Source organism: Salvelinus sp. IW2-2015, unplaced genomic scaffold, assembly GCF_002910315.2.
Source record: "Salvelinus sp. IW2-2015 unplaced genomic scaffold, ASM291031v2 Un_scaffold3257, whole genome shotgun sequence".
NCBI classification, from domain to species: domain Eukaryota; kingdom Metazoa; phylum Chordata; class Actinopteri; order Salmoniformes; family Salmonidae; genus Salvelinus; species Salvelinus sp. IW2-2015.
Window position 1 is genome coordinate 48,045 of NW_019944544.1, and position 18,451 is coordinate 66,495.

Genomic DNA, 18,451 nt, shown 5'->3' on the forward strand with positions numbered 1-18,451 from the left:
ACATAGCGGTGGTTTTTTGGTGTGGCTGAGGTAGACTTGGGTAGGAACAAGCTGTCATATCCACATAGTGGTTGTTATGTTGGTGTCTGCGTAGAAACTGTAGAACAAGCTGTCATATCCACATAGCGGTTGTTTTGGGTGTGTCTGAGGTAGAACAGTAGAACAAGCTGTCATATCCACATAGCTGTTTGGTTTTGGGGTTGGTGTTCTGAGGTAGAACTGTAGAACAAGGCTGTCATATCCACATAGTGGTTGTTATGGTGGTGTCTGGAGGTAGAACTGTAGAGACAAGCTGTCATATCCACATAGCGGTTGTTTGGCGGTGTCTGAGGTAGAAGTGCTGTATATAAATCGGTAGAGCTGATGCATTCCACATAGCGGTTGTTATTGGTGGGGTCTGAGGTAGAACTGTAGAACAAGCTGTCAGTATCCACATAGCGGTTGTTTGGGGTGTCTGAGGTAGAACTGTAGAACAAGCTGTCATATCCACATAGCGGTTGTTTTGGTGGGTGTCTGAGGTAGAATTCGGAACAAGCTGTCATATCCACATAGCGGTTTTTTGGTGGTGTCTGAGCGTAGAACTGTAGAACCAAGCTGTATATCCACATAGGCGGTTGTTTTGGTGGTGTCTGAGGTAGAAACTGTAGAACAAGCTGGCATATCCACATAGCGGTTGTTTGGTGGCTGTCTGAGGTAGAACTATAGAACAAGCTTGTCATATCCACATAGCGTTTGTTGGTCTGGTGGTGTCTGTAGGGGAACTGTAGAACAAGCTGTCATATCCACATAGCGGGTTGTTGGGTGTGTCTGATGTAGAACTGATAGAACAAGCTGTCATATCCAATAGCGTTGTTTGGTGTGTCTTTGGAGAACTATAGAACAAGCTGTCATTCCACATAGCGGGTTGTTTGGTGGTGTCTTGGCTAGAACTGTAGAACAAGCTGTCATATCCACATAGCGGTTGGTTATGGTGGGTGTCTGAGGTGAACTGGTGTAGAACAAGCTGTCATATCCACTAGCGGTTGTTATGGTGGTGTCTGAGTAGAACTGTAGAACAAGCGTCATATCCACATAGCGGTTGTTTTGGTGGTGTCTGAGGGTAGAACGTGTAAGAACAAGCTGTCATTATCCACATAGCGGTTGTTTTGGTGGTGTCTTGAGGACGGTAGAACAAGCTGTCATATCCACATAGCGGTTGTTTTGGTCGTGGTTCTGAGGTAGAACATGTAGAAAAGCTGTCATTCCACAAGCGGTTTTTGGTGGTGTCTGAGGTAGAAACTGTAGAAAACAACGCTGTCATAATCCACATAGCGGTTGTTTTGGGTGGTGTCTGGGTAGAACTGATAGAACAAGCTTGTCATTCCACATACGGCGGTTGTTTTGGTGGTTGTCTGGGTAGAACTGTAGAACAAGCTGTCATATCACATAGCGGTTGTTTGGTGGTGTCTGAGGTAGAACTGTAGAACAACGCTGTCATATCCACATAGCGGTTGTTTTGGTGTGTCTGAGGTAGAACTGTAGAACAAGCTGTCATATCCACATAGCGGTTGTTTTGGTGGTGTCTTGCAGATAGAAGCATGTAGAACAAGCCTGTCATATCCACATAGCGGTTGTTTTGGGTGGTGTCTGAGGGTAGAACTGTAGAACCAAGCTGTCATATCCACATAGCGGTTGTTTTGGTGGTGTCTGAGTAGAACTGATAGAAAAGCTGTCATATCCACATAGCGGTTGTTTTGCGGTGTCTGAGGTAAGAACTGTAGAAAAGCTGTCATCTCCACATAGCGGTTGTTTTTGGTGGGGGTCTGAGGTAGAAACTGAGAAAAGCTGTCATATCCACATAGCGGTTGGTTTTGGTGTGTGTCTGGGTAGAACTGTAGAACAAGCTGTCATATCCACATAGCGGTTGTTTTGGCGGGTGTCTGAGGTAGAACTGTAGAACAAGCTGTCATCCACATAGCGGTTGTTTGGTGTGTCTGGAGGTAGAACTTAGAACAAGCCTGTCATATCCACATAGCGGTTGTTTTGGTGGTGTCTGAGGTGGAGCTGTGTTAGAGCTGTCATATCCACAAGCTGCTCCTGACATTATACCTAACGTGGACCATGTCATTGGCTGCACGGAGCCGCATTAACAGAAATCCCATGCAGCCTCGTTTACAAGGTAGAATACGAGAATGTGAGATGTAATCTACACCTCGATTAGGCTGAGAGAAATCCTCTTTATTTAGTTGAATGATTTTCATTTTGACTGTCATTATTTCTATATAGTTTAGACACTTTCTCCTTCTGAACTTCTGACTCCAGGGGGAGGGGTGTGGCTTCCTGACAACGATCAAGAGCAGCTGATTTGACAGATCCAACACAGTTCCTTCTCAGACACCGACAGAACATCAGCTATGCAGATGTCGCCTGTCGACGGTTGCCACTTGATCTGACTGGATCCAGGCCTCACACTCATTCAGTCTGTTATTAAGTTGTACAATTATTGTCAGTTAAGAAAATTGTGCCTCTCTCTTTAAGATCTGGTCATTCAGAATTATATTACATACACTCACTCACACCAACAGTTATTCACACAGAGACATACCTACTGTCACTTTGTGCATCTCTCTCTCAGGTCTGCCATGCTCTCCACCACTGCCCTACAGCAGTACATTGTTCAAGCACCTTTGGCAGCGATTACAGCCTCGAGTCATCTTGGGTATGGCGCTACAAGGTTTGCACACCTGTATTTGGGGAGTTTCTCCCATTCTTCTCTGCAGATCCTCTCAATCTCTGTCAGGTTGGATGGGGAGTGTTGATGCACAGCTATTTTCAGGTGTCTCCAGAGATGTTCAATCGGGTTCAAGTCCGGGCTCTGGCTGGGCCACTCAAGGACATTGAGACTTGTCCCGAAGTAACTGCTGCGTTGTCTTGGCTGTGTACTTAGTGTCGTTGTCCTTTTGGAAGGTGAACCTTCGCCCCAGTCTGAGGTTCTGAGAGCTCTGGAGCATGTGTTCATCAAGGATCTCTCTGTACTTTGCTCTGTTGATCTTTGCCTCGATCCTGACTAGTCTCCCAGTCCCTGCAGCTGAAAAACATCYCCACAGCATGATGTTGCCACCACCATGCTTCACTGTAGGGATGGTGCAGGTTTCCTCCAGACGTCACKCTTGGGATTCAGGCCAAAGAATTCAATCTTGGTTTCATCAGACAAGAGAGTCTCATACTTATGTAAATAAGGTATTTMWTTATTTATTTATTTTTAATTAGCAAAACAATTCTAAAAACCTGTTCACTTTGTCATTATGGGGTATTGTGTGTATATTGATGAAAATCAATTTTAGAATAAGACTGTAACGTAGCAAAATGTGGAAAGAATCAAGGGGTCTGAATATTTTTTCAAAGGCACTGTATGTACAGGGTTCCCAGGAGTGGCAGGCAAATATGTTTATTGTCATTGGTCTTTTTAAAGTACCAAGGCCATTCCCTGGTTACCCATTCACATCGCTTTAGCCAAACTGACATTCTCCACAATTAATGTATGTAGCGGTTCAAATTCAGGGTGAGTTATCAGGCAACCAAGGCCAAGGAATGGAGAGAGAGGTGACCTGGAGRGAGTTCCAGACCTCAGCTTTTTATGAAGCAGAGATGGGTGGCTGAGAAGGAAAAAATAAAACACAACATGCACACACACAAATCCTCTCTCTCTCTCTCCATCTCTCCATCTCTCCATCTCTCTCACTCACTCACTCACTCACTCACTCACTCACTCACTCACTCACTCACTCACTCACTCACTCACTCACTCACTCACTCATCACTCACTATCACTCACTCATCACTCACTCACTACTCACTCACTCACACTCACTCACAGTCTGTAAATATGTACATTTAAACTCAGGGGCCCAGTGTCTGCAGGTTTTGGGGTTTTCCTTTCAACTGACACCAAGACAACCAGGTGAGGGGAGTTCCTATCTAATTAGTGACCTTATTTCATCAAATAAAATAAAAAGCTTTAAAAAAAAAGTGAAATAAACGTAAATAATCCGTTGTGTGTGTGTGTGTGTGTGTGTGTGTGTGTGTGTGTGTGTGTGTGTGTGTGTGTGTGTTGTTGTGTGTGTGTGTGGTGTGTGTGTGTGTGTGTGTGGGTGGGGGCTCCATTAGTGAAGGAGAAACGCCTCTGTCAGCATTCAACGCAAAATACACGCACCGCACAACACAACACACACACACACCACACACACACACACACACACACACACACACACACACACACACACACACACACAACACACACCACACACACAACACACAACACACACACACACACACCCACACACACACAACACACACACACACACACACACACACACACACACACACACACACACACACACACACACACACACACACACACACACACACACACACACACACACAGCTGAAACTGTAAAAGAGAGCCATAGGGCATGTCCTTGTATAAAAATACTTCCTGTTTCTAACTAGAAAAACATGAAAAATGTCCTGTCTCTCTCTACCTCTCTAACTCTCTCTACCTCTCTCTCTCTCTTTCCCTCTCTACCTCTCTCTCTCCACCTCTCTCTCTCTCTTTCTCTCCCTCTCTCTCTCTTTCCTCTCTACCTCTCTCTCTCTACTCTCTCTTTCTCTATCTCTCTTCTCACAATTTCTTCATCGATCCTCCCACCTTCCCCTTCCTCTTTTAATACCCCCAGCTGTTCTTTCCTTTTCTGCCTCTGTCTTCCTCCCTACATATTACTCATCTGCTTAATTCTTTAATGTCGTCCATCCTACTGTCACCAAAGTCTTTATTTCACAGCCCCCCCCCCCCCCCCCTCTCAGAGTCAATCGTGTCAGGCACACAGAGCTCTTTATCTCTCTCCCCTTTCCTCCTTCCTCCCTTCCTCCCTTCCTCCCTTCCTCGCTTCCTCCCTCTCTCTCTCAGTTCAATTTCAATTATCTTCTCGTCCCAGCTCAATTTCAATTCAAAGGGCTTTATTGCCATGGGAAACATATGTTCACATTGCCAAAGCAAGTGAAATAGATAATAAACAAAAGTGAAATAAACAATCAAAATGAACAGTAAACATTACACTCACAAAGGTTTCAGAGGAAAAAAGACATTTCAAATGTCATATTATGTCTATATAAAGTGTTGTAACTATGTGCAAATAGTTAAAGTACAAAAGAGAACATAAATAAACAAATATGCATTGTATTTACAATGTTGTTTGTTCTTCACGGTTTGCCCTTTTCTTGTGTCAGCAGGTCACAAATCTTGCTGCTGTGATGGCACTGTTATTTCACCCAATAGATATGGGAGTTTATCAAAATTGGATTYGTTTTCAAATTCTTTGTAGTTCTGTGTAATCTGAGGGAAATATGTGTCTCTAATATGGTCTTACTTTTTATTTATTTATTATTTCACCTTTATTTAACCAGGTAGACCAGTTGAGAACAAGTTCTCATTTACAACTGCGACCTGGCCAAAGCAGTTCGACAAAAACAACAACATCAGAGTTGCACATAAACAAATGTACAGTCAATAACACAATAGAAACATCTATATACAGTGTGTGCAAATGTAGTAAGATTAGGGAGGTAAGGCTATAAATAGGTCATAGAGGCAAAATAATTACAATTTAGCATTAACACTGGAGTGATAGATGTGCAGATGATGATGTGCATGTATAGATACTGGGGTGCAAAAGAGCAAAAATAAATAACAATATGGGGATGAGGTAGTTGGGTGGGATATTTACAGATGGGCTATGTACAGGTGCAGTAATCAGTAAGCTGCTCTGACAGCTGGTGCTTAAAGTTAGTGAGGGAGATATAAGTCTCCAGCTTCAGTGATTTTTGCAATCCGTTCCAGTCTTTGGCAGCAGAGAACTGGAAGGAAAGGCGTCCATAGGGGGTGTTGGCTTTGGGGATGACCAGTGAAATATACCTGCTGGAGCGTGTGCTACGGGTGGGTTTTGCTATGTTGACTAGTGAGCTGAGAAAAGGCGGGGCTTTACCTAGCAAAGACTTAAAGATGACCTGGAGCCAGTGGGTTTGGCGATGAATATGTGGTGGGTAGTATATGGGGCTTTGGTGACAAAGCGGATGGCACTGTGATAGACTRCATCCAATTTGCTGAGTAGAGTGTTGGAGGCTATTTTGTAAATGACATCGCCGAAATCATGGTTCGGTAGGATAGTCAGTTTTACGAGGGTATGTTTAGCAGCATGAGTGAAGGAGGCTTTGTTGCGAAATAGGAAGCCAGTTCTAGATTTAATTTTGAATTGGAGATGCTTAATGTTAGTCTGGAAGGAGAGTTTACAGTCTAACCAGAGACCTAGGTATTTGTAATTGTTCACATATTCTAAGTCAGAACCGTCCAGAGTAGTGATGCTGGACGGGCGGGCAGGTGCGGGCAGCGATCGGTTGAAGAGCATGCATTTAGTTTTACTTGCATTTAAGAGCAGTTGGAGGCCACGGAAGGAGAGTTGTATGGCATTGAAGCTCGTTTGGAGGATTGTTAACACAGTGTCCAAAGAAGGGCCAGAAGTATACAGAATGGTGTCGTCTGCAACATCATTGATATACACAGAGAAAAGAAGTCGGCCTGGAGAATTGAACGCTGTGGTACCCCCATTGAGACTCGGCAGAGGTGCGGACAACAAGGCCCTCCGCTTTGACACACTGAACTCTATCTGAGAAGTAGTTGGTGAACCAGGCGAGGGCAGTCATTTGAGAAACAAAGGCTATTGAGTCTGCCGATTTAAGAATGCTGGTGATTTGACTGAGAGTCGAGAAGCCTTGGCCAGGTCGAGGTCGATGAAGGACGGCTGCAAGCAGTACTGTCTTTCTATCGATGGGGTTATGATTTTTGAGTTTAGTGACCATTGAGTCGTTGGTGAGGTGCTACCCATGTACGCAGCTCGGAAACGAGCATTGCAATAGGGGCGGAGACCGGTAGGGGGCGGTGGGATATCAGGAATTGTGCGGTGATCTGTTTTGTTCTTCGGCTTTGGAAAGACTTTAAAAGACAGGGGCAGGATATATTGGGTCTTGTAGGCAGTTTTGTGTCTACCGAGGCTGAACAAGCCTACGTAATGAGGGGTTGCCGCAATTGGGCGGATCATTTTCGAAGAGAGCGGTCAGATTTGTCTAGGCCCAGGTGATTTGTAGGGTTCCAGATTTAGCGGGCGCGTCCTTTTTGTTCCCAGAAACAAAATATTCCAGAGCCCATCTGGATCTTGGGTGATAGGAGGAAGGCGCGGGGGGGTGGGGGGGGGGTCTTGGGCAGTTGCCTGCAGGGGGTGGGGGGTTCGAAGGCTGTTGGCGCGGGTAGGGTAGCCATATCTTTGGCATGGGTTAGGAAGTGCGAGCTCAAGTTTCCGACCTCAATTTTGGGTGGGCAGTGTGCACGTAGCCTGTCTTCTCTTGAGAGCGCAGGTCTGGCCTACGTTGCTGGCCTCTTCTAATGCAAGGTTAATGCTCACTGAGAGAGAGGCAGAGAGAGACACAGAGAGAGACAGACAGTGAAGAGAGGAGAGAGAGAGAGACGAGACAACAGAGAGAAAATGAGGCAGAGAATAGAAGAGAGACGTGAGAGAGAGAGAGCGGCGAAGAGAGAGACAGCAGAGAAGAGAGAGAGAGAGAGACCCAGAGAGGAGCATAGAGAGATACACAGAGAGCAGAAGAGAGAGAGAGAGACCATCAGAGAAGAGAGACTGACGACAGAGTCACAGAGAGAAAGATGGAGACGAGACAGCAGAGAAAGAGAGAGCCCAGAGAGAGATGTAGAGACCGGAGAGAGAGAGAGAGAGAGAAGAGAGAGACAGAGAGAGGTAGAGACACACAGAGAGCGAGAGAGAGAGAGAGACACCAGAGAGAAAGACAGAGAAAGGGCAGATGCGACAGAGAGGAGAGAGCGCGAGAGAAGAGACACAGAGAAGAGAGAGAGATGAGAGACACGGAAGAGACATTAGAGAGAGAGAGAGACTAGGAGAGAGAAGACTGACACACGGAGTCAAGAGAGAGAAGATACGGAGACAGAGAAGCATGAGAAGCAGAGAGAGAGAGAGAGAGAGAATGAGAGAAGGACAGAGAGAGGAGAGAAGACAGAAGAGAGAGAGAGAGAGAGAGAGAGAGAGAGGAGAGAGAGAGAGAGAGATGAGAGAGAGAGAGAGACGAGAGAGAGAGAGAGAGAGCAGAGAGCCAGAGAGAGAGAGACCCGAGAGTGAGACCAGACGAGAGAGAAGAGACGAGACCGAGAGAGAGAGAGACGAGAAGAAGGGTAGAGAGCAGAGAGAGAGAAGAGAGAGAGAGAGAGAGAGACCGAGAGAGAGAGAGAGAGAGACCCAGAGAGAGACCCAGAGAGAGACCCAGACCCTGCTGGGCATCCAGGACAGTAGCAGTAACCCTGCTGGGCATCCAGGATAGGGTTGGGCTCAGGTTTTAGTCTCAGAAATATGTTACTGAATCTATTTATTTCAGAGTAAATCAAATCAAAGTTTATTTGTCACGTGYGCCGAATACAACAGGTGTAGACCTTACAGTGAAATGCTTACTTACAGGCTCTAACCAATAGTGCAAAAAAGGTGTTAGGTGAACAATAGCTAAGTAAAAAAATTAAAACAACAGTAAAAAGACAGTGAAAAATAACAGTAGCAAGGCTTTATACAGTAACGAGGCTACAAAAGTAGCAATTTACATACAGACACTGGTTAGTCAGGCTGATTGAGGTAGTATGTACATGTAGATATGGTTAAAGTGACTATGCATATATGATAAACAGAGAGTAGCAGCAGCGTAAAAGTGGGGTTGGGGGGGGGCACACAATGCAAATAGTCCGGTTAGCCATTTGGTTACCTGTTCAGGAGTCTTATGGCTTGGGGGTATCCAGTGTAGCCAGAGAGTATATTACCTGGTAGTTTTCTGTAGCAATAGAAAAAGGATGAAAAAACAGCACCCATTAACCAGACAGAACCCCCCCCCACACCCCTAGATGTATGGTGAGAATAGAGAGACCCAGTCTCACATTCTATATAATACTGGGTAATGAGCTCCACCCTGTGGAAAAAGCAGGGTAGTTGGGATGTTGGTTAATAAATCCAGGTCGGGCCTATTTTTCCCAATCTGTTTGAGCAGATGAAAAGACTAGGGGGCTACATTCTAATTCTCTACTCTTCTCCTGAACTGTTCATTTATACACCTCCTCTCATGGATTTATAATGAATGGAGTGGTTGTAGGAATATGGTGGGAAGTCTCTCCAGCCATACTTACACCAATCCAGTGCTTTTAAACGCATGAGGGGGCGTATGAGGGGGAGTGAACAAGTGCACACTTCTGGAGAAGGCTAGAGCATTTCCTGTTTCAGAAGGTGCGTGAAGGGTTGTGGGTAGCATTTTTTCGTAGCGTAGTAAATTATTATTATTTGTGTTTAAAATTAGTTAAGTAAGAAGTTGATGTCAGTAGCTTGTTTATAGTTCTATTGTATTTGAGAACAGTTTATTGTAAATGTCATTGTGTGCAACCGCTACCCTGACTGACAGTGGCTGAAATGAGGCGTGTGGGGTTTTGTCTATGCTGTTAGAGATTGTTGAGCAAGAAACGAAGAGTTGGCAAAGCATCGGCCTACTGGATCGAAGATACGATTACTGCTAACGATACATATATTTATACAGATACTGCTTTAGATACTATTACTGATCTCGGTGCCAAGTGGGCAGCTAACTCGCAACTGACGATATATACGGCTATATACGATCATATATACTCTGTACAGTTGGAGATTGCTGAGCACGAAATGGGAAGTTGCGAAAGCATCGGCCTACTGGATCGAAATTTCACTGGATAAAAGATACGGTTACGGGTAACGATACATATATTTATACAGATACTGCTTTTGATACTATTRCTGATCTCGGTGCCAMGTGGGCAGCTAACTCGCCCTGACGATATATACTGCTATATACGATAATATATACTCTGTACAGTCAGAGATTGCTGAGCACGAAACGGAAAGTTGCGAAAGCATAGGCATATTGGATCTGAATCTAACTGGATAAAGATACGGTAACGGGTAACGATACATATGTTGGTACTGCTCTGATACTACTACTGATATTGATGTCGGTGCCAAGTGGGCAGCTAACTCACCGCTGACAATATATTCTGCTTTATTCTACAATATATACTCTGTTCAGTTGGAGATTGCTGAGCCCGAAACGGAAAGTTGCAAAAGCATCCGCCTATTGAAGCGAAATTGAAATTGATTATGTGCTAGCTCGCCGCTGACAATATATACTGCTATATACTACAATATTTACAATAATACTAGTACTATCGATCAATACTACTGGCTCAGTACTAGTACTATCTAACGATGCGTTGGAAGGTAACACTTGCTGTGTTCCTGCTTGTCCTTCTCAATGCAATGTCGTCCTCATATTCCACTATTATAACTAAAACCGTGATTTTGAACGGTTCCATTTCACTCCCCTGCTCTGGATCGTGTCTCGGTAGTCTTGAGTGGAGGCGTCATGATAACAAGATGGTGGCTAAACTCAATCTAGAGGTTTTAACTACAGGAGAGGGTTATGAGAACAGGGTTAAACTCCAGAATGAAAACTTCTCTCTCACCATCTCCCCAGCTGAATACAATGACATGGAGTGGTATGAGTGTGTCTGCAACAACAAAGTTTTACACGATGTAAAACTAGAAGTCTTGATCCCCAATAAAATATCTGCTCATGTTGGAGATAWTGCCACACTTACTTGCCACGGCTTAACTGAAAATCAAACTCCCGACAGTGAGATACACGTCTATTGGGAAAAGGATGGACAGACTGTGCTGAATGTCACGGCAGGGAATATAACCTACGACCCTGGGTTTGAGAACAGGGTGTCGGTGTCCAACGATGCTTACAGACAAGGAGACCTGTCCCTCACCATCAACAACTTACAGATTTCTGATCAGGGGAATTACCAGTGTTTCTTTGGCTCTAAAAAGAGGGGAATTCCAGGTGCTGTCACTCTCACAGTCACTGTCCCTGTGCAAGAAAAGCACTCTGATAATGTGTGTGTGATGGTGATGGTGATAGGCCTTATAATAGTCAAGCTTTTGATTATTATTATTATCAGTTTCAAAAACCAAGTCTCAGAATTGGTATCACGTCTAACAGGCCTTATCCATGGGAAGATGAATTGTTGTGTGCCAAGTCATTGACAATAATAAAGTACATCTTTCATTGCAACCTGGTCTCAGAGCATTTTGTATTATTCTATTCATAAATCTGAGACACTCCATTTAATATGATATGTGACGTTTATGTTCTGTTTCATATGGTATGTATTCATTTGTGGAAGTCCATCACCCATTTTGTATGGTATGTTACGAATTGCAATTCGTGTTATATGTTATGAATTTTGGGAAATAGACTAGATGTAACATAGTAAATATAAATCTGGGACATTCAAGTTAGTATGATATGTTACGTTTGGTATGGTTACATAAGACACATGGTTACTTAAGGCAAGAATGAAAATAGAGTTGTTGGTCAGGGTGGGTGGACGGGCATATAACGGGAACTTCTAGCAACCCAGAGGTTGCGAGTTTGAATCTCATTACGGACAACCTTTCAACTGATTAGCAACTATTCAACTACTTACTACTTTTTCTCTACTTTGCAACTACTTAGCATGTTAGCTAACCCTTCCCATAACCCTGAACTTAACCCTTTTAGGTAACCCAAACCTTAAACCTAACGCCTAAATGTAAATTTAACCCTAACCCCTAGTCTAGCTAAAGTTAGTCAGCTAGCTAACATTAGCCACCTAGAGACCTAGCTAGAATTTGCAACATTTCATACATTTAGTTTTTAATTATTTTTTTTTTTTTACATATTGTACATGTCACGTTCGTCGTAATGTGGAAGAGAGGAGGACCAAGGCGCAGCGTGAAGTGAATACTTTCTTCTATTTATTTAAGAAGAAACACTAACCAAACTAATACAAAACGAACGTGACGCTATATACAACAGTGCAGACACAGGCAACTAACACGTAGACAATCACCCACAACCCACAATGACAAAACAGGCTACCTAAATATGGTTCCCAATCAGAGACAACGACTAACACCTGCCTCTGATTGAGAACCATATCAGGCCAAACACAGAAACAGACAAACTAGACATACAACATAGAATGCCCACTCAGATCACACCCTGACCAAACAAAACATAGAAACATACAAAGCAAACTATGGTCAGGGCGTGACACGTACATGAGACCAGGCTGTTCATGCAGAACGTTCCATCTTCACAACAATAAAAAAAATGATTCCTCAAAATTCATTCTGAGACTAACAATGTCGAGACAGCCTATAGACAGACAAGAAGTGCARTGTCTAACAGCGAGGTGCAGTGGAAACAACCTGGAGCTGATTTTTAGGAAGCAGGAGATAATCACATTGCTGTCGTGGAGCTGGTGGACTGGCATAAACATCTCTCCTGACATGGTCAGCCAACACAAACCTACAGGGTGGGGGTATAGGACCATCCGATATAAAGGGGATATTCTGTAAGGTTGTCACTCTGTAGATCCAAGACCAAGAAAACACATCCCCTCAGGAACAATTGAGCACCAGCATGTCAAGCAGCACTGGAGTGTGTTTTAAACTATGTGCCTTTTACTTTGCAATACTTCCAGCTAATTTAATATTTAACATGTATTACCAAAATGACCAGAAGATAATATGTATAATAGGAATTCTTATTACTGCATAATGTGCCTGTTTGTAACTTGCTCTATTTATCTGCCATTACAGCCCAACCTCACATTCAATGCGCGCATATATGTACAAAATGTATTTCAGCAGATTTCGTGCGTTTTTGTGCATTTTTGGGGTGGTTCAATTCGTTTGAAAATACACGAATTTCTGTGCTACTTAATTCGTGCTAAAAGACACGAATTTAACCAGTAGGCGACACACAAGCCGTTGCAACAACCATAGACGCGATAGCCTGTATTTATTTATTTATTTATTTTACGTTACAAATATATAGATATTTTGTCTTTATTTAATCCCTATTAAAACATTGTGGTTGTATGCCTATGTACTGTTTTTGATTTTTCTGAACAGATTTAAGTATAGAATGAATGTAAGCAATGCATGATGGCTAATGGTGTTTTATTCGGTTGTAGTTCCATGTATTTCTTTAAAAAAAAACGTGTAAACAATTTTTATTGACCAGAATGTAACTGAAAATACAATAGCAGCCTCGCCATTGTCCATCAATCCCAAAACATGTTTTTTTTCGTATAACATTTTGGGAAATGTATGTTGTCATTGTAGTCTTAAATTTAATTGGCCAACCAAAATGACCAAAACGTTAACCCGTATTAAGGCTAGGGTGGAATTGTACTAGAGCTGGCTGAGTGTAAAATCATGGCTCTGAGTGTAAGCACCTTTTTCACTAGAAACTTTCTTGTGTTCAAATTACCGTCAGTGTGAAATAGCTAGAAAGCTTTCGATTTCAACTTGGCTGCACCTACGGTTATGAGAACGATAAATCAAGTGCAATACCTGCGTCGACCTGTGACGAGCAGCAAAACACCGGAAAGCTTCTAGCCTTGCGGAAAGTTACAAGAAGAACAAGAATGGTTACCTCATCCGGTCATGTGACATTTGTTGTTTATAGATTTTTCGCTCACACCAGATGTCTAGACCCTGGACAGATAACAGGTAGGTCRCCAGTTCGTCCCTTGTTGTCAGAAATACAGCATACATACACATTTGTTTTCGTGTTTGTTWWMGTGTTTGGTTTAAAAAAAACGTGTTWAACCAGTAAGGAAGGTTACGTAACTAAGGTGAATGAAGAAARTTGCATACACAACAGAATGTGGATATTTTTGTTGCATTGCATACATTTGGATATCATTCTCACTTATTATTTTAGCCACCTAAAGATTAGGCTATATATTCCCCTTTTTCTTCAAAGAAATACACATTGCCACTCAATCTGTATTCATCTTGTGACATCTCCTTGGAAGAAGGAGAGAGGGACCCTAGGGGTGGYGTWAAGGAGTTGAAATCCTGTTAAGACAATCAGGTGAGAGAAGGTCCTAACTAGTCAATGATCTAAATTGATCAAAACCTGTAGACACTGTAGCCTTTAAGGACTGGAGTTGCACACATGTCATAGAACAACATGAAAAATAAAGTGACAGACAGATAATGCATTGTTGGTAAATGGTGACAGACTGACTGATCTGCAAGTAAAAGTAATACATATGTATTTGTTATGCAAAGTGATTTGTAGATCAGTCAGTCTGTGTGGAGGAGGATGAAGACCTTTAGTGACGTGCAGGACATAGTAAAACACTGACATGCAGCTTTTCTCATAGACGGGAGGTTACAAGTGAAGGAATCCGCTAGGATTGGAAGTTGTCTCTTTGTTTCTTTTTAGATGGTATGGCCCTTGAGGACCCCCAAGACCAACTGGACGAGGCCATTAACGAGGCAAAAGGCTGGCTGAGGAGCTCAACCCAGAACGGGTAATGTAACAAGTTGTACATTACCGGTAATGTAACCCCTCCCAAACGTGCGCAAATATTCCCAACACAACCCCAGCACCACHGCGTTATGATTTATCATTGCTTTTTGTTTGTCAAAGTAGACCCCACATGGCACAATGTGAATTTAAACRTAGASTCTGTGATATGACCTGAACACGGGCATCAATGATATTGCCTATTGAGCATGAGGCACAAGGSTGCACTWGTTRGCATCCTTRTGAACTTCTAYACATGTTAGCWGTGTGAGTGAGCCAGAACRTGGGTCTACTGCAGGTGCCTTTCCTCAGCTGACAAATCACTTCACCTTACGTGAAAATACAATTATTGCTTGTGCTCCATATGTGCACAAGCGAGCCATGCTTGTGGGAGACTTTTATTAGTGGGCCAGCCATGATAATTGAAATGCACTTTTTAGGAAAATAAGAAGAAGAAGACAAACAAGCCTCCAGGGATTAGGTTCAGATGGAGACAAAGGGATGAGAGAGGACAGATTGTTYCTCAAACCAGGAAGGCAACTACATCCACTTCTGTTGGTAAGTTTCATCCCGTCTAGGTGTTTAATTTTATTGGTCCCTGATGTGATTTTTTCCTTTCAAACATACTGTATCATAGCATATCAAACGTTTGTTGCCGTGCCATAGGCCGGTCTGGTACCATCTGCATTACATGTAGGTCTGTTCCCACCTTCCCCTGTCGCTAACTGTTGTCTGTCTTTGATGAAAATACATATTTAACGAAAGGAGAGTCAGAACTCCCGCAAATCTTTTGAATTAAAAACCTTTTTATTACCAATTTTTTCAGCTCCAAGGGCCAGTACATCAAGAGCCAGACTAGTGCAACATTTTGGGCCAGTCACCAAGGAGGAAGAATCAGGTATTGATGAGTGATTGAATATATTAATCTATACGATTCCTTGTTATTCAGTGGCCTTGTAATTCATTTATTGTATTTTTATTAAATCTGTAATCGGTAGTTGAAACAATAACAAAGCACACTCCCCTCCCCTGTTTTGGTTAAAAGCTGAGGGATGGGGTTGGTGAAATGTATCCACTTTCAATTTATTGACAGAGCTATGGATGCAATAACTTACCATCAATGTTATTAAAATAATAGTTTTAACCGTGTTTTAAGGCTATACAGTGTTTTTTTACATTTACTTTGTTTGCAAACATTGACTAAAACAAGCTTATAGTTTGGGTTCTGATGGTTATGACAGTTGAATTAAACTCATGAGAATCAATGGGTATATATCATTAATATAAATCCAGAAATGGCTTTAGCAACTTCTGAATGCCCCGTTAAGTCTAATCCTTTTATGCATATCTTATTTTAGAGACCAGGACCAGTGGATTAGAATCCACTCCAGTTTTAAACATTGATGAAGAAATAGGTATGTTTAAATTGTTTTACTTTCAGAATCGGGGTCATCTTGGTGTTACTGAATTATACTGCACTACATCTTTATTTTGACAGTGATACAACATTTTTAAATGTGGCTCAAGTCTCCAGAATTTCGGATTTGAGATCAAATGTTTGATTACAGTACAGAATGTCACCTTTTATTTCAGGGTATTTTCAGACTTTTCTGATTTATCGTTTAGAAATGAAAGCACTTTATATGTCCCCCCCMCCCATTTGAAGATGTCAAGTATTTGGACACACTTAGTGGGTTAAAGTTCTCAAATTGTCACGGCCGATGAAAGAACTGGACCAAGGTGCAGTGTGGTGAGCGTACATTTTCCCTTTATTTTAGAAATGTCGCCAACAAAACAATAAACCATACAAAACGACCTTGAAGCTTAAGGGYATATGTGCCACAAAACAAAGTTAACTTCCCACAAAGACAGGTGGGAAAAAGGGCTACCTAAGTATGGTTCTCAATCAGAGACAGCGATAGACAGCTGTCCCTGATTGAGAACCCTACCCAGCCAAAACACWGAAATACAAATAATAGAACATAGAATACCCACCCCAAATCACACCCTGACCAAACCAAATAGAGACATAAAAAGGATCTCTAAGGTCAGGGCGTGACACAAATGTGTAGTATTTGGTCCCATATTCCTTGCACACAATGACTACATCAAGATCTTCTATTCTTACTTACAATAAAGTCACTACATAATGACACATTATTCACCATTCAGTTCCTATTGGGCACAATATAATCTGAAACACAACCAAACAAGCTGTACACGTTTGTAGATTCACAAGCTTAATGTAGTCATTGTGTTCTAGGAATAAGGGCCCAAATACTAAACGTTTTGACAACTTTAATACATACATGAAATGTGTCTAAATACTGATGACATCGTCAAATGGCAGGGCGAGTTGCAAGTTGTATTAGTCGTATGTAGAGGATAGTGATGGTAACACCATCCAACGAAATGCTTACTTGCAGGTAGCTTCTCGACAATGTAATTCAAAATGCTGGAGTATAGAGACTAATTCAACATTTTAGCATCACTGTCCAAATACTTCTGTAGGGGAGTGCAATAACATCCTGGCAGAGCTTTTTCCTGCACAATTTCTTTAATATGAAGCAATCTGTCATTCCACATTATGGAATTAGTCTAAGTTGAATTAATTCAAATCCACTATTGGAATGTTTACACAGAGTCGTTCCTTTTGTAACCACTGTCTGTAATTGTGGAAACTGGAAGCATTTGCCTTTGAGGAGAGTTTACTCTGTAGTCAAAATACACTGCGTGTACAAAATATTCCTAATATTGAGTTGCACTCCCTTTTGCCCTCAGAACAGCCTCATTTYGTCTGGGCATGGACTCTACAAGGTGTCGAAAGCATTCCACAGGGATGCTGGCCCATGTTTACTCCAATGCTTCCCACAGTTTGTGTCAAGTTGGCTGGATGTCCTTTGGCTTGTGGACCATTATTTCTTGATAAACACGGGAAAATGTTGATCTGTGAAAAACCCAGCAGCGTTCAGCGTTTTTGACACAAACCGTTGGACCTGGCACCTAGTACATACCCGTTCAAAGGCACTTAAATATTGTGGTCTTGCCCAGTCACCCTCTGATGGCACACACACAATAATCCATGTCTCAATTGTCTCAAGGCTTAAAACGTCCTCCTTTTAATCTGTTTCCTCCCCTCTTACTACACTGAAGTGGATTTACAGGTGACATCAATAAGGGATCATAGCTTTCACCTGGTCAGTTTGTTCAGGGAAAGAGAATGTTTTGTACTGCGGGTGTGTTTTTGCTGTTTTAAGACAATTCAGGAATTTCTATTCGACCAGATGGGATCAAGTTCTATTGTTGGTGATATTCCAAATTTAGACTTTACTCAATTTTTGGTCTGCCCTGTAATTGAATTTACTGTAGAATCAAAGCTGAGGTTTTTTGGTTTGATCACACCAAGGAAATTGTGCAGAGATATATTTGGCTGTCACCCACTTACAGCCCTATGTGCGTTTTCATAGATTAATGTTAAACATATTCTTAATTGAATCATTTTCCCATTTTTTTGTGTTTCAAAAAAGCAATACTTCATAGAGAAATGAACATCCTCCTAGCTGACTTAGAAGACCTTAGTAGTTCAAATCCTGTTGTGCCTGGTGCATACACAGTTTGAGTGGTGAGGAAGGAACTCTCACAGGATAGGTGGAGGGAGTCCAGGCCTGAGATTGTAGATTCTCTACTGGCTGCAGGCATGCTTCTCAGAAGATCTGTCAGTCATGCAATGTGAAAAGGGCTATTTCTGCGATGTAGAGACTGTCTGCCAAACAGCTTTACTGGCGAAGACTGCGATGTCTCGTACACATGCAAAGTTCCTTGCACAAGAGACAGTCCATGATCGAGAGGTTCTACACGCCCCTTCCTCCACTACAGCATATCTTCTCTACAGTGAATGGAG

General features: G+C 42.4%; 1 long non-coding RNA gene across 3 annotated transcripts; it reads left to right on the forward strand.

The window, feature by feature from the left end:
* The first annotated feature begins 13,665 nt into the window (after positions 1-13,665).
* On the forward strand, positions 13,666-18,158 carry LOC112075593 (uncharacterized). 3 transcript variants are annotated; one of them, XR_011477400.1, is made up of 7 exons: positions 13,666-13,742; positions 13,999-14,109; positions 14,467-14,554; positions 14,991-15,108; positions 15,377-15,448; positions 15,909-15,965; positions 18,078-18,158. It is a non-coding gene; the product is annotated as an uncharacterized lncRNA (long non-coding RNA). The 3 variants fall into 3 exon arrangements; XR_002895009.2 differs by lacking the exon at positions 18,078-18,158 and having other exon boundaries at positions 15,909-17,506; XR_002895010.2 differs by lacking the exons at positions 13,999-14,109; positions 18,078-18,158 and having other exon boundaries at positions 13,680-13,742; positions 15,909-17,506.
* Positions 18,159-18,451: the final 293 nt, after the last annotated feature.